The 11,781-nt window shown below is 38.8% G+C and overlaps 1 pseudogene; it reads left to right on the top strand.

The window, feature by feature from the left end:
* Positions 1-5,454: 5,454 nt before the first annotated feature.
* On the top strand, positions 5,455-5,813 carry LOC113180826 (eukaryotic translation initiation factor 4E-binding protein 1 pseudogene; annotated as a pseudogene).
* Positions 5,814-11,781: the final 5,968 nt, after the last annotated feature.

Raw genomic sequence — 11,781 nt, 5'->3', positions numbered from 1 at the left:
AAACTTCCCTATTATCCTGGAATTCCTTCAATTCCTGGTTCTCATGAAAATCAGAAGGACACATCTTGACTAGAATGCCTATTTCAGGTTCAAAGAGATTGTTAACACAAATGTTTCTGTAAGACAACAGCCTCTGGGGAAGAGGACAAAATTCCAAAGAAAAGGAAATGGTTCATGGGGTAGGCAGAGATCTGAACAGGTCCACTGCCTAAGTCAGACATCATGATGTCTGATTTCACCAAATCTTTTTTTCTACACAAATACTTTCCCCTATGAGAACCAAAAAACATGTGAATGAATAAAAGACATTCCTGAACATTTCTGAATCCCAGTATTGAGCCAAACTTAGCCTGAAGCTTATCCTTTATTGTATAAATTATCTCCCCCCATATTTAAAACAATAGCTGCATAGTTCACCCAGGAAAAAAAATCTCATCCATTATAATAATCTGAGCATAGACCTTATCTGCATGGTTTAACTCTCAAGAAAATACCTAAAGTCAATAGTGATTGTATGTTAGATAATAAAAGTTCTTCTTTAGTCACACCTCTTCTCCACTTTACATCTACTGTAAAATTCCACACCTCCTCCCAAAAATACTTAAAATACTCAAGTGTTAATTTTAAACACTAGTGTGTAATTATTTACAAATTAAGTCTCTCATTTATTTACTGGGGAAACATAACTTGTGTTCATAGACTGAAAAAGAACATATTTCCTTCATCTCAAAATTTAATCATTCATAATAACTGTGTATTCTGGCTTTTTAAATTTGAGACAGACTTTTTTTTCAGTCCACTCAACCCAGAAAGTACATATGGGGCTGTGTAGCTGCAAACAACAGTGCCCTCACCAGAGGGGCTGGGCTCTGGCTTGCAGTGTGAACTGACTCAGTCCAAGTAGCCTCTCCAAAGAAGAACAATTTGCAAAAAAAGACTCATCTCGTTTATTGTAAAACATGAAATGCAATTGCATAATTTGCAATTAAAATGAGGCTTTCAATCTTTATATTTGAATTGCTGAATCCCTTAACATATTGCCTTATATATTTTGTATTTCCTGTGATTATATCTCCTCTTCCCTGGGACAGCAGAGACCATACACTAAACTTCAAATCCTCCACAGCTATTTTTATCTTACCTTATGCATTGCAACATCAACTGCCTATTGACTTAAACTGGGTACAAAGCACTTACATTTTAATTGCATTTTTAAGATCAAATTGGATCCTCCAATTAAATTCTTTAGGGCATAAACACAAAGCTATTTACCATTCTTTATTTTGTGAGAGTTTATTTTGGATTTAGAATGATCTTTATAAAATACTAAACCTCCAGCTTCCTGCTCTATCAAAGATATTTGAAATAAAATAGAAGATAAAAAATTACATCATGACTAAAGCAAAAGTTATAGTCAGCAGTCTTAGGTTCTGTTACCAGCTCCACCTGAATTAATCCCTTCTCCTGAAACAATGTTCCCTAATTGGAACGATCTTCTAAGAGGGTAAGTGGAAGCACCTGCTGAGAGATACTGATCCAAGCTTCTTCTAGGTAAATGCTAGTAAGGTAAACACTTGATAGAAATGATGTTACTGAAACTCAACTTAGCCACTCAGGGACATTCTCTTCTTGGGGATTTAGTCATCGGAATTGAACATGGACCAGGACAGCTGTCTAGAAGCAAGAGTCAGAGGGAAGAGACAGCGTCTTCCTGCTGAATCTCTTATATTGAAGAAGCTGTCAATGATGCATCTCTCTGCTCACATCATCCATTTTTCTTTGAGTGGAAGACAGAGTACCAGGGAAGGACCCAGGGTTCTTCTGACCAGTGATAGGAAAGATGAGAGGGTCCGGCTACAGGGCTTCATTTATACAAATGTCCCTTTGATGTTTGAGGGGGATGTCAGTTACAGATATTATCCTTCAAGGTAGGCCATCAATAAAGATCTCTAAACTCTGCTGCTTCTCTTCAATCAGGTGGCAATACTGCTTTGGGTCCAGTACTTCTTTATAGAATACTTTTTAAAAATCTGCTTCTAAAGAAATCTATTCTTCAAGCACCTCATATTTCCAATGGCATTTTTACTAGTTAAAAGAATAAAAAAGCTCTCCTTTCCATACTGCACTTTTATAGCTAATTATGGGTTCTGTAATTTTAAGTCTTATTCCAAATGACATCATAACATTGTCACATATATCTAATCTCTTCAATTAGATCATAAATTCCTAGAGGGAGAGGAGCAGATCTTGGGTGGTTTTATTTTCTGTTGGTATTTCTATAGTGTTATCTTTAGTATTTAAGAAATAAACGTTTGCATGTGGTTTCCATATGCAATGTGGAGATGAGTTCAGAGAAGTGAGGAAGGACAAACTGTAGGATTTACTTAAATCAAGGAAAGTTGCTTAGATTCTTTTTTAAAAAAACATTAAATTAATGAACACACACATATACATTTTCCTAAGGTTAAGAAAAATTCATATAAATAAAACACCCAGAAAACACAACCCACACAATACAAAGGCCCGTTCTTTTGAAATCCCTTTCTAACTGTTACACTGCAACTTTGCACAAATTTCTCATTATTTTCAAGCTCCAAATAAAGTTCCTTTTTAAGATTTTGGATGATGATATTTTTAGTAGACTAGAAAATTCATTTTCAGAAAACTGAAATACTACTTTGAAGCATCCTCCATGTTGTATGTAAGCAGATATCCCAAGAATTCTTGGTCCTTTGTCATTCATATAAACTTCATTGCTGCAATTTTTATAAATAGAAAAGCCAAATAGAATGTTAACACAAAAGTAATAGTTGCTCATTTTTTTTAAAGAGAGAGTGAGAGAGAGAGAGAGAATTTTTAATATTTATTTTTTAGTTCTCGGCGGACACAACATCTTTGTTGGTATGTGGTGCTGAGGATCGAACCCGGGCCGCACGCATGCCAGGCCAGCGCGCTACCGCTTGAGCCACATCCCCAGCCCCATAGTTGCTCATTTTAAGACTACTTTAGTTCCTTTAAAATTCTATTCTGCAGGTGATGCTGAGGTCAAGGACACAGAGACCAGGCTAGCTGGATTGGCCAGCACAGTATTAGGGAGCCTGTGGATCACTTCCACATCCCAAATCACACGCCTGAGAGATGAAGGGCATGAAGTGCATCCTCCATTCACTCATCCTTTCATTCATTTATTCCATGACTATTATTGAGCAGCTACTGAATGCCTGAGAAACTGCTAGATACTGGGCATACAATGATGAGTAAAAAGATTCTCTATCAACCCTAATAGCACTTTCCTATTTAGTAGGTAGTCGGGAAATAAAGACGCAAATGGGCAACTATAAATAAAAATCTTGAGACTAGGGGTGGAGCTTAGTGGCAGAGCAATTACCCAGCTTGCATGAAATCCACGGTTTGATCCCTAGCACAGCCCAAACCAAAATTAAACAAAAACTGACTAGTTCAGGCCTTGGGGAAATCTGTACTAAAGACAGTGTGGTCAGTGTTAAGAAAGCACAGTGAAGTTGTTACTTGTAGAATTAGTAGTCAAACACACAGTGATGGTTGGAGCAGTGTTCCTGGGAAAAGGTATGAAGGTTATTAAGCTCAAAGTCTTTGAGAATGGGAAACAAGCCAGAGTGCTGGAGCCTGGACTTTAAAGGTGTAATGCGGAGGTGAGTTCAGAGAAGTGGGGAAGAACAAACTATAGGATTTATTTAAATCTTGGCAAGTTGTTTAGATTCTTTTTTTTAACATAAATTGAAAAACTAGTGAAAATTCAAAATAAGGAAATAATTTGAATCAGTTTATATTTTTAGAAGATTGTGAAGCTGTTTTGCTAGGAACAGAAAGAAAGGAAGATTTGTTGGAGGCTGTCACAGTCACAAAGATGCAGGGAAGGAAGGAGCTGAGGAGCCAGAAATAAATGGATAGGCTTGAGATGTATTTTTCCCATTCATGATGACTTACTAGTATGGTCTGAAAGTTTATGTCCCCAAACAAACTGAAAGCCTAACCCTCCATATGATTGTATTAGGAGGTAGGAGGTGATAAGGAGACATCATGAACACGAGTGCCTCAACAAAACAGGCCCGAGGCAATTATGAGGAATACAAGTAACAATAAATGTTGGTGAGGATGTAGGGGAAAAGGTACACTCATATATTGTTGGAGGGACTGCAAACTGGTGCAACCATTATAGAAAGCATTGTGAAGATTCCTCAGAAAACTTGGATTGGAACCATGATTTGACCCAGATATACCACTCCATGGTTTATATCCAAAGGACTTAAAATCCGCATACTACACTGACGTGGCCACAACAATGTTTACAGTGGCTATTCACAATAGCCAACATATGGAACCAGCCTGAGTATCCTTCAACGGATGAATGGATCAAGAAAATGTGGTATATATACACAATGGGCTATTACTCAGACATAAAGAAGAATGAAATTATGGCATTTTTAGGTAAATGGATGGAACTGAAGAGTACCTTGCTAAGTAAAATAAGTCAATCCCCCCAAATCAAAGGCCCAGTGTTTTCTCTGATATGTGGATGCTAATTCACAGCCATTGCCCATGTCCAATTGTTGCCGGGGGCAGCTAGGGAAGAATAGAGGTACTTTGGATTATACAGAGAGCAGTGAAGGGATGGAGGGGGCATGGGTTAGGAAGGAAAGTATAATGGATCAGACATTATTACCCTGTGAACATATATGATTACATGACCAGTGTGATTCTACATCATGTACAAGCAGAAGAATGAGAAGTTATATGCCATTTATGTAGGATGTGTCATGTATAACTAATTAGAACAAATAAAAAAGAAAAAAAAAACATGCTTCAAAAGCTTAAAAAAATACAGCTCCTAGGGGGCTTGTTGCCCCTTCCACCATTTGAGGCCACAGCAAAAAGCACTCGATGAAGGAGAAAGTGGAGCCTCCCCAACATGGAGTTGGCTAGTACCTGGATTTTTTAATTCCCAGACTTCAAGACTATGAGAAAAATCAATCAATCAATAAACCACTTAGTATACTACATTTTGCTACAGCAGCCAAACAGACTGAGGCAGTAGAATTTGTACCCCAGTAACTTCTTCATAGATGTAGTTAGACACATAGTCATACACATGAATACTAGAAAAAGTATCTTTTATTCATCCTTGAAACAACAAAATTATTCGCTAATGGACTGTACCTGTGTGCCTTTCACTACTGCACAGCATTTCAAGCCTTGGAAAACAGGCACTACCACCTTATTTCCTCTTTCATACGGAATCAGGCTAGAGATTGAACGCAGGGACTCAGGCGTGCCAAGCGAATGCTCTACCACTGAGCCATATACCCAGCCCTTGGAATTTCTTTTTATTACAGAAATCTCAGAAAACTCAACTTTTTAAAGACATGGTGTCATTAAGAGGAATGTAGAGGTTTGTTGTGCAGCAAAATGGAGACCATGTCAGGGGGCAGCAGCTGCAGCCAGACTCCAAGCCGGGCCATCCCTGCCACTCGCAGGGTGGTCTTTGGTGATGATGGCGTACAGCTACCACCCGGGGACTACAGCACCACCCACAGCGGCACACTCCTCAGCACCACCATGGGAGGTACCAGGATCATCTATGACCGGAAATTCTTGATGGAATATAGAAACTCACCTGTGGCCAAAACACCCCCAAGGGACCTGCCCACCATTCATGGAGTCACCAGCCCTGCCAGTGATGAGCCCTGCATGGAAGCCAGCCAGAGCCACCTGTGCACAGTCCAGAAGATAAGCGGGCAGGCGATGAAGAGTCACAATTTGAGATGGACATTTAAGGAACCAGCCATGAGATGAAGCAATGCTTCTGGGCCCCTAAGGCCCTTCTCGGGAGAAGAATCACACCAGCCAGGACTTAAGAAAGTTATTATACTGGGAAGTCGTCGGGTTTGGGGTCTGCCACCCTGTTCCCTCACTCAGGGCACCTGCTCCCCTTTCCACCTTGTGAACACCAGCACATACCTCCTCGTGCCTCCATTGATACAGGAGCTGCTACCCTAAAGGGAATGACTCTCTTACCCACCCAAGTGCCAGAAAGGGGTCACACAAGAGCCCTTATGAAAGATCATCTGGGGCTTCCAGCCCCATCGTCTAGGACACACCCACCCTTCCCTTAGGTTGGGGTGCCTGAGAAAGCTCCTCTCCACTTCCCTAAGAAAAGAAATAAAAGCCACCCTCTTCCTAGGGCCAACAACAAAAAAAGAGGAATGTAGTACAATGTGGTGTTGAAAATGTTCATAATATGCTGTGGCAGACAGTTATTAAGTGTTGCCTTATTTTCCTTGAAATTTTGAAATATTCTAGTGTGCCACTCAGAGTTCCTTGAGGATCCCTAGGGCCCCTTGGCACTTCATGTGGGAAATGCTGCTTTAATGGGTTGCAAGGAATTTTATGCTGTTCTTAATCCATATTCTCAGAGGAAGAATGGGCCATAATTTATTTCTAACCTCTAATCTCTTTCTCCTCACTCTGTGGCACCAGGTGACCAAGACCACTTATTTTTCCAAAGTCATTTCCATGTGAAACTTCCCACACTCAAGAAAGAACTGTGTAATGTTTTAAACTACCAACAATAAAAATAAAATAATAATAATTTAAAAAAAGAACCTCCAGTGGGTTCCACTGGTCTTGTTGCATTTAAGGGCCCAACTTGGAATGACTTGTCTCCTCCATCAATTAAATGTCCCTTCCATTTTCCTCCAGTTCCCTCTCCAACTCTCCATGGACCCCGAATTCCTGCCCTAGACATCTTGTCCCAGTTATTGTGGATTGAGCAAATAAACTGAGCATATTCTCAGTACAGTCTTAAACTACCTGACATCCTATGCTTCTGTTTCCTTAACAGTAAAACAGGGAGAATGTCACCTACCCCAGAGGGATGTTGGGGGGATTAAGTAATGTCTTCCTATACAATGCTCAGATCAGTGCCTGGCAGGAAGAAAGCAGTCAGTCACTGTTAGCCACACTGATTATTGTTGTTGTTCTCTTTATTTCAGTTAAGATGACCCCTTTTGCATGTGCTTGCTTTTTGCAAATACAGTGAAGGTGCCCCCTCAAAGGCAAGCACCAAATTCTGACCTTAGGCTTGACTGTGAAAAGAAACCACTTTCATAAACAACTGTAAAACCACCATGTAAGTGAATGAACGCAGGGACTCACATTTTCAACATTCTGAGTTGTATGTAAATTAAGTTTTCCCAAACTGTTACCTATACCATATGCTGAAAATGTAAACCAATCTGCTTGGAAAACCTTCTAAAATGCTTCTATGACCTTTTTAAGACTCTGTTGGATACAAATTAAGTTGGTTTTGACTCATTATCAGCAACACATTCATCTATCACTAAGCAGTGATTCCACCTTGTGACCTCCCCACTATTGTCCTCTGCCATTTCTCTCCCCACCATGTTTCCCTGGAACTATCTCTTCCCGAAAGTCAGAGGAAGGAGACCTAAGAGGCTATTTAGTTTATAGCCTCACTTTTCAAGCAAAAGGCTGGTTTACCACCACAATACCTTATGGCCTGAGAAGGCACATAATTGGGCTTGGTGAAGGATAGAATAATAAATTAGGACCAATAAGTCCTCACACAGTGGCTGAAACAATGAAGCATGGCTCATAAAGCAGGTGCTTTGCAGTAGCTATTTAAAATTATCAGAGAAAATGTAATTTATTCATGGTTTTGTTCTGAAGATATGATATTACTCGTCTATAGACTACGGAAAAGCCATGCCTTTCCTTGTATTTATAGAGTGGAGTGTTGCAGTAGTGGGAGTAAGGGCCCCCAAACAGAAACCGCTTGTACAGGGCACTCTTGGTGCTCTATTTCATTACCCATGTCTAATCGTTTCATCTGAAGAAAAGGGTCAGAAGCCCTCCACCTCCAGAATGTGAAGCCACTGCTTTCAAATGATGATGGGTCATGAGCCATGCCTTCCATCGTGGATGTACATTTAAAAAGCCAAGCAAATGCAGAGCCCCATCATGTGGCTCTGTACCTCAGGAGGAGAGCATTCCTTCACAGAGCCTATCTATTCCTCGTGTAGCTTTCTTGCATGTTGGTACACATGGTCAAGATCACTCTGGGGCTGTTCATTTCCATGTGAATGTGGCTATATGATAGCGGCTATAGGCACCACCTGCATCACATGCCTAACTGTGGTTGGCTTACAGCACAAACATGAGTTGTGTCTTTGTACACAGTATCCCGGGTTGCCACAGGGATGTTGCAAAATCCACCATGATGGCTACAGTGACGTGTTAGCTTGTCTGGGCTTGGTACCCAAGTTGTTTGGTCAAACAACACTGAAGATGTTGCCATGATGGCATGATTTAAATGTGATTAACACTTTAATCAGTAGACTTTGAGTAAAACAGATTATCTTCTAATCAGCTGAAGGTCTTAAAAGACTGGGGTCCTCTGAGGAGTGAAGAAATTTTTCCTCAGATCCCCTCTGGACTCAAAACTGCATATCATTTACACACACACACACACACACACACACACACATTCACACACACACCACAACTTTATTGATTCTGAGTCTCTGGAGAACTATTTGTTTGAAATAAGTACCAAACCTAGCTGTTAGCTCCTTCCATTCTGGCTTTTTTCTCTGGTTAAGTATGAAGATTTCTTTTCAAGATATCTTTTCTGGTGTGTTGTAAATACCTAGAAGACTAACAGGTCTTCAATACCTGAACTTTAGCAATCCCCATCCATGGGTTGACTTTATTCCAAAACACTATTATTATTACTTAAAATAAATTAAAGTAAAAACGCAGAACCCATGTACTCTCTAGGATACATTAGGTAATAGTCCATTCTAGGACAAAGGGAAAATCCTTTCTGATTTCGTGTGATGCCACTTCTGTTTTATTCCAGATTACATTTCAGTGTTTAGATGGGGAGGTAACCACACTTTGTGGGAATCGATTCATTGTGGCTACCTGATCAGGATTCTATGTAAAATGCAGGAAACTGAAAATCCTATTTAAAACTTGGGGTGTAGCTCAGTGGTAGAGAACTTGCCTAACATGCACAAGTTTGATTCCCAATGCCACAAAGAATTAAAAAATAAAATAAATAAAACTCTACTTTTCTAGAGCAATAAAAACTTTTCTGGCTTTTTCTCCCCACAAGAGTTAAAATGAACTTCCAGTAAAGTCTTGATCATCTTTTCTGATGATGGAATATTCAGTCAGATGCATCTTATTTCCTCATTCTTCAACTTACATTTCCTTGGAACAAAAAGGAAGAACAACATGAAAAGAAATTCCCATTCCAAAAAGTTTTGCAGTTGCCCTAAGAAATGTACTTGGTATACAGCAGTAGATTGGCCCTAGGAACGATAAAGAGGTTGAAGAGTGAAAATGAGAAAGATAAAGTTGTAACAAGGACACAATAATTAATATCCATTAAAAAATTAGGCATCTAAAAATATTGGTGAAACTTGAAATTGTGTGTGTGTGTGTGTGTGTGTGTGTGTGTGTGTGATCAGCAAGTGAGGTCATATTTTTTCTTACAAAATGGAACCATCAGTTTTGCTATAGATCTTCAAACTCTGCAAGTAAATGGTTGGGTGAATTTAATTTAATCATTTAAGGGTTTAAGCTGAAATTTACTTCAGGCAGTAACGTTAGATGCAGGAGGATATATCAAATTCTCCAGTGGCTCATGATGAATTCTTAGAGGATGAAACTATTCTGTGTTCTTTGTAGATAAGGGCTTTTCAAAGTAGTCAGTGCAGTTAAAAAACAAAGTGAATGGAAAATTTCTCTAAATAGGGCATATTTCTGATGACTAACATTAGTGCATGATGTCTACTCCAAACGAAGTCAATAATGGATTGTTTCCAGATAAGCACACAAAAATGGGTTATATGTAACTTAGAGCTGAAATAGCAAACATAAATTAACTAATTTAGTTCAATATAGAACTGGTCCAAGAAACCAAAAAGTAAAAATTCCCAAAAGACCTGAAAAATAATTGACTGGGACATAGCATGACTTTCATCAAGAGATCACACTAAGGTCATTAATAATTGCAGGAAATGACTAACCCATTCATAGTTTTGGTGGAACAGTCAATGGTGTGGAATCTGAATTGCATAATGCAGTTTATCTCTCATATTTTCTTTTCTTTTTTTTTTCATGATCCAAGTGAAAAATTGAGCACTCATTTTGTGAAAGTCAAGCTGCAGAGTGTGTCATAAATTCACAGAGAGCTGTATTAGAAAGCACATCTTGAAAGTGGCACAGCTGTGATTGATGGGAAAAAGCTCTTAAAAATCATTGTAAACAATTTTTCATTAGATATTTTAAACCTTACGATTTTGATCTCAACAAAAGTACTACTGTTTTTGAAAGGGTCTCAGAGGATGGGAATTTAAATAACAATTTTTCCAAATTCCAGAGAAATCAAATTTGAACATTATTTTATCTGGAATGGAAATCAGCATATAATGTCCCTTGTTTTTCCTCCTTCCATGAGGAATCTATGACAGTAGGCTCATGCCTTTATTTTTATGTTTTAAAACTATAAGCAGAACATGTTAGAGTTTTTCAAAGTATAATTAAAATCAAGAAATGAAAGACCATAGCCTTCCTTCCATGAAAGTGGTAGTTATAACTTACCTGAAACTTAGTTCACTTAGAAAATATGTTTATTGACATGAAAAGGGAGGGTTTTCAAGATTCTTGGTGAGGGTGGAGGGGACAGAACGTGGACTAGAGATGAAAACACAAGAGAAGTGTTTCTTCAGGACATAATTTGTGTTGTGAAAATACGTCTTAGGCTACTTAGTATTGGAAAGAAACTCAATACCTTGATTGTAAAGCAAACTTCCTGGGTGGTGAGTCCAAATCCATGCCTTGTAGCTCTCTCTTTTATTGTTAGTGAATTCAGGCCCATCATCCACATCTCCATTCCTCAACTTTTTAAGTTGTCAAGTAGAGAATCTTGTCTAAATATTTTGTTGAGAAAAAGATATCTGAGACACCGTTTAAGGAGTAGGAAAAAATGTTACTTGATTGCGAAATTTTTTATTCTGATTCATCTATAAAAACGTCTTCCACTTCAATAGTTTTTCAGATGATGGAGTTCATTTTCCTTTCTCTTTGCAACAGCTTAGCAAATGTTCCATAAACTCCAATGGTGAAAAGAAACCTCCTTTAACAGATTCCTGAATTTACTATTCAATCATATTCCATCACACCAAGAAAAAATTGATTCCACAAGTTTGTGTGCCCATTAAAGAGAAAGAAGCCTACGGTTGGAGTGAGATTCCAGTTAGAGGGTTATGTTAATGTTAAACATGCATAGATCACGCATAGCGCATAGAAAATTCTCCCCATCTTCATTTAGAATCTGCACCCAGCCTCCACCTTGAATTCATTTGAGATCTCTCCTTAACTCACAAAGTATGAATCAGAAATAAAAATTACATTGTCTTAGTAGAGGTAGACACAATTTTTTTATGGAGAACCACACCTGTTTTGTCAAGTTATAGCCGGAAGGGACCTCAGCAATCATCCAATTCAGTGCTTCCAAAATGTTTTTGGCATAAACTCTCTTGGATCAGATGAAGTCTTACCCTGAACTCTGATCTGTAAGCTGATCTGCAGGTGGCTCGGCTTGATTGACATAGGCAAAGAGAAAGTCCACTCACCCAACCCCCCTCATTTATCCCTTGGGATCTTCAGAACCATGAAACAATGTGGAATGCAGTTTGAAAGTCACTCATC

The sequence above is a fragment of the Urocitellus parryii genome, chromosome 1, assembly GCF_045843805.1.
Source record: "Urocitellus parryii isolate mUroPar1 chromosome 1, mUroPar1.hap1, whole genome shotgun sequence".
In the NCBI taxonomy this organism is placed as follows: Eukaryota; Metazoa; Chordata; class Mammalia; order Rodentia; family Sciuridae; genus Urocitellus; species Urocitellus parryii.
This window is presented reverse-complemented; position numbering and strand designations above follow the sequence as displayed.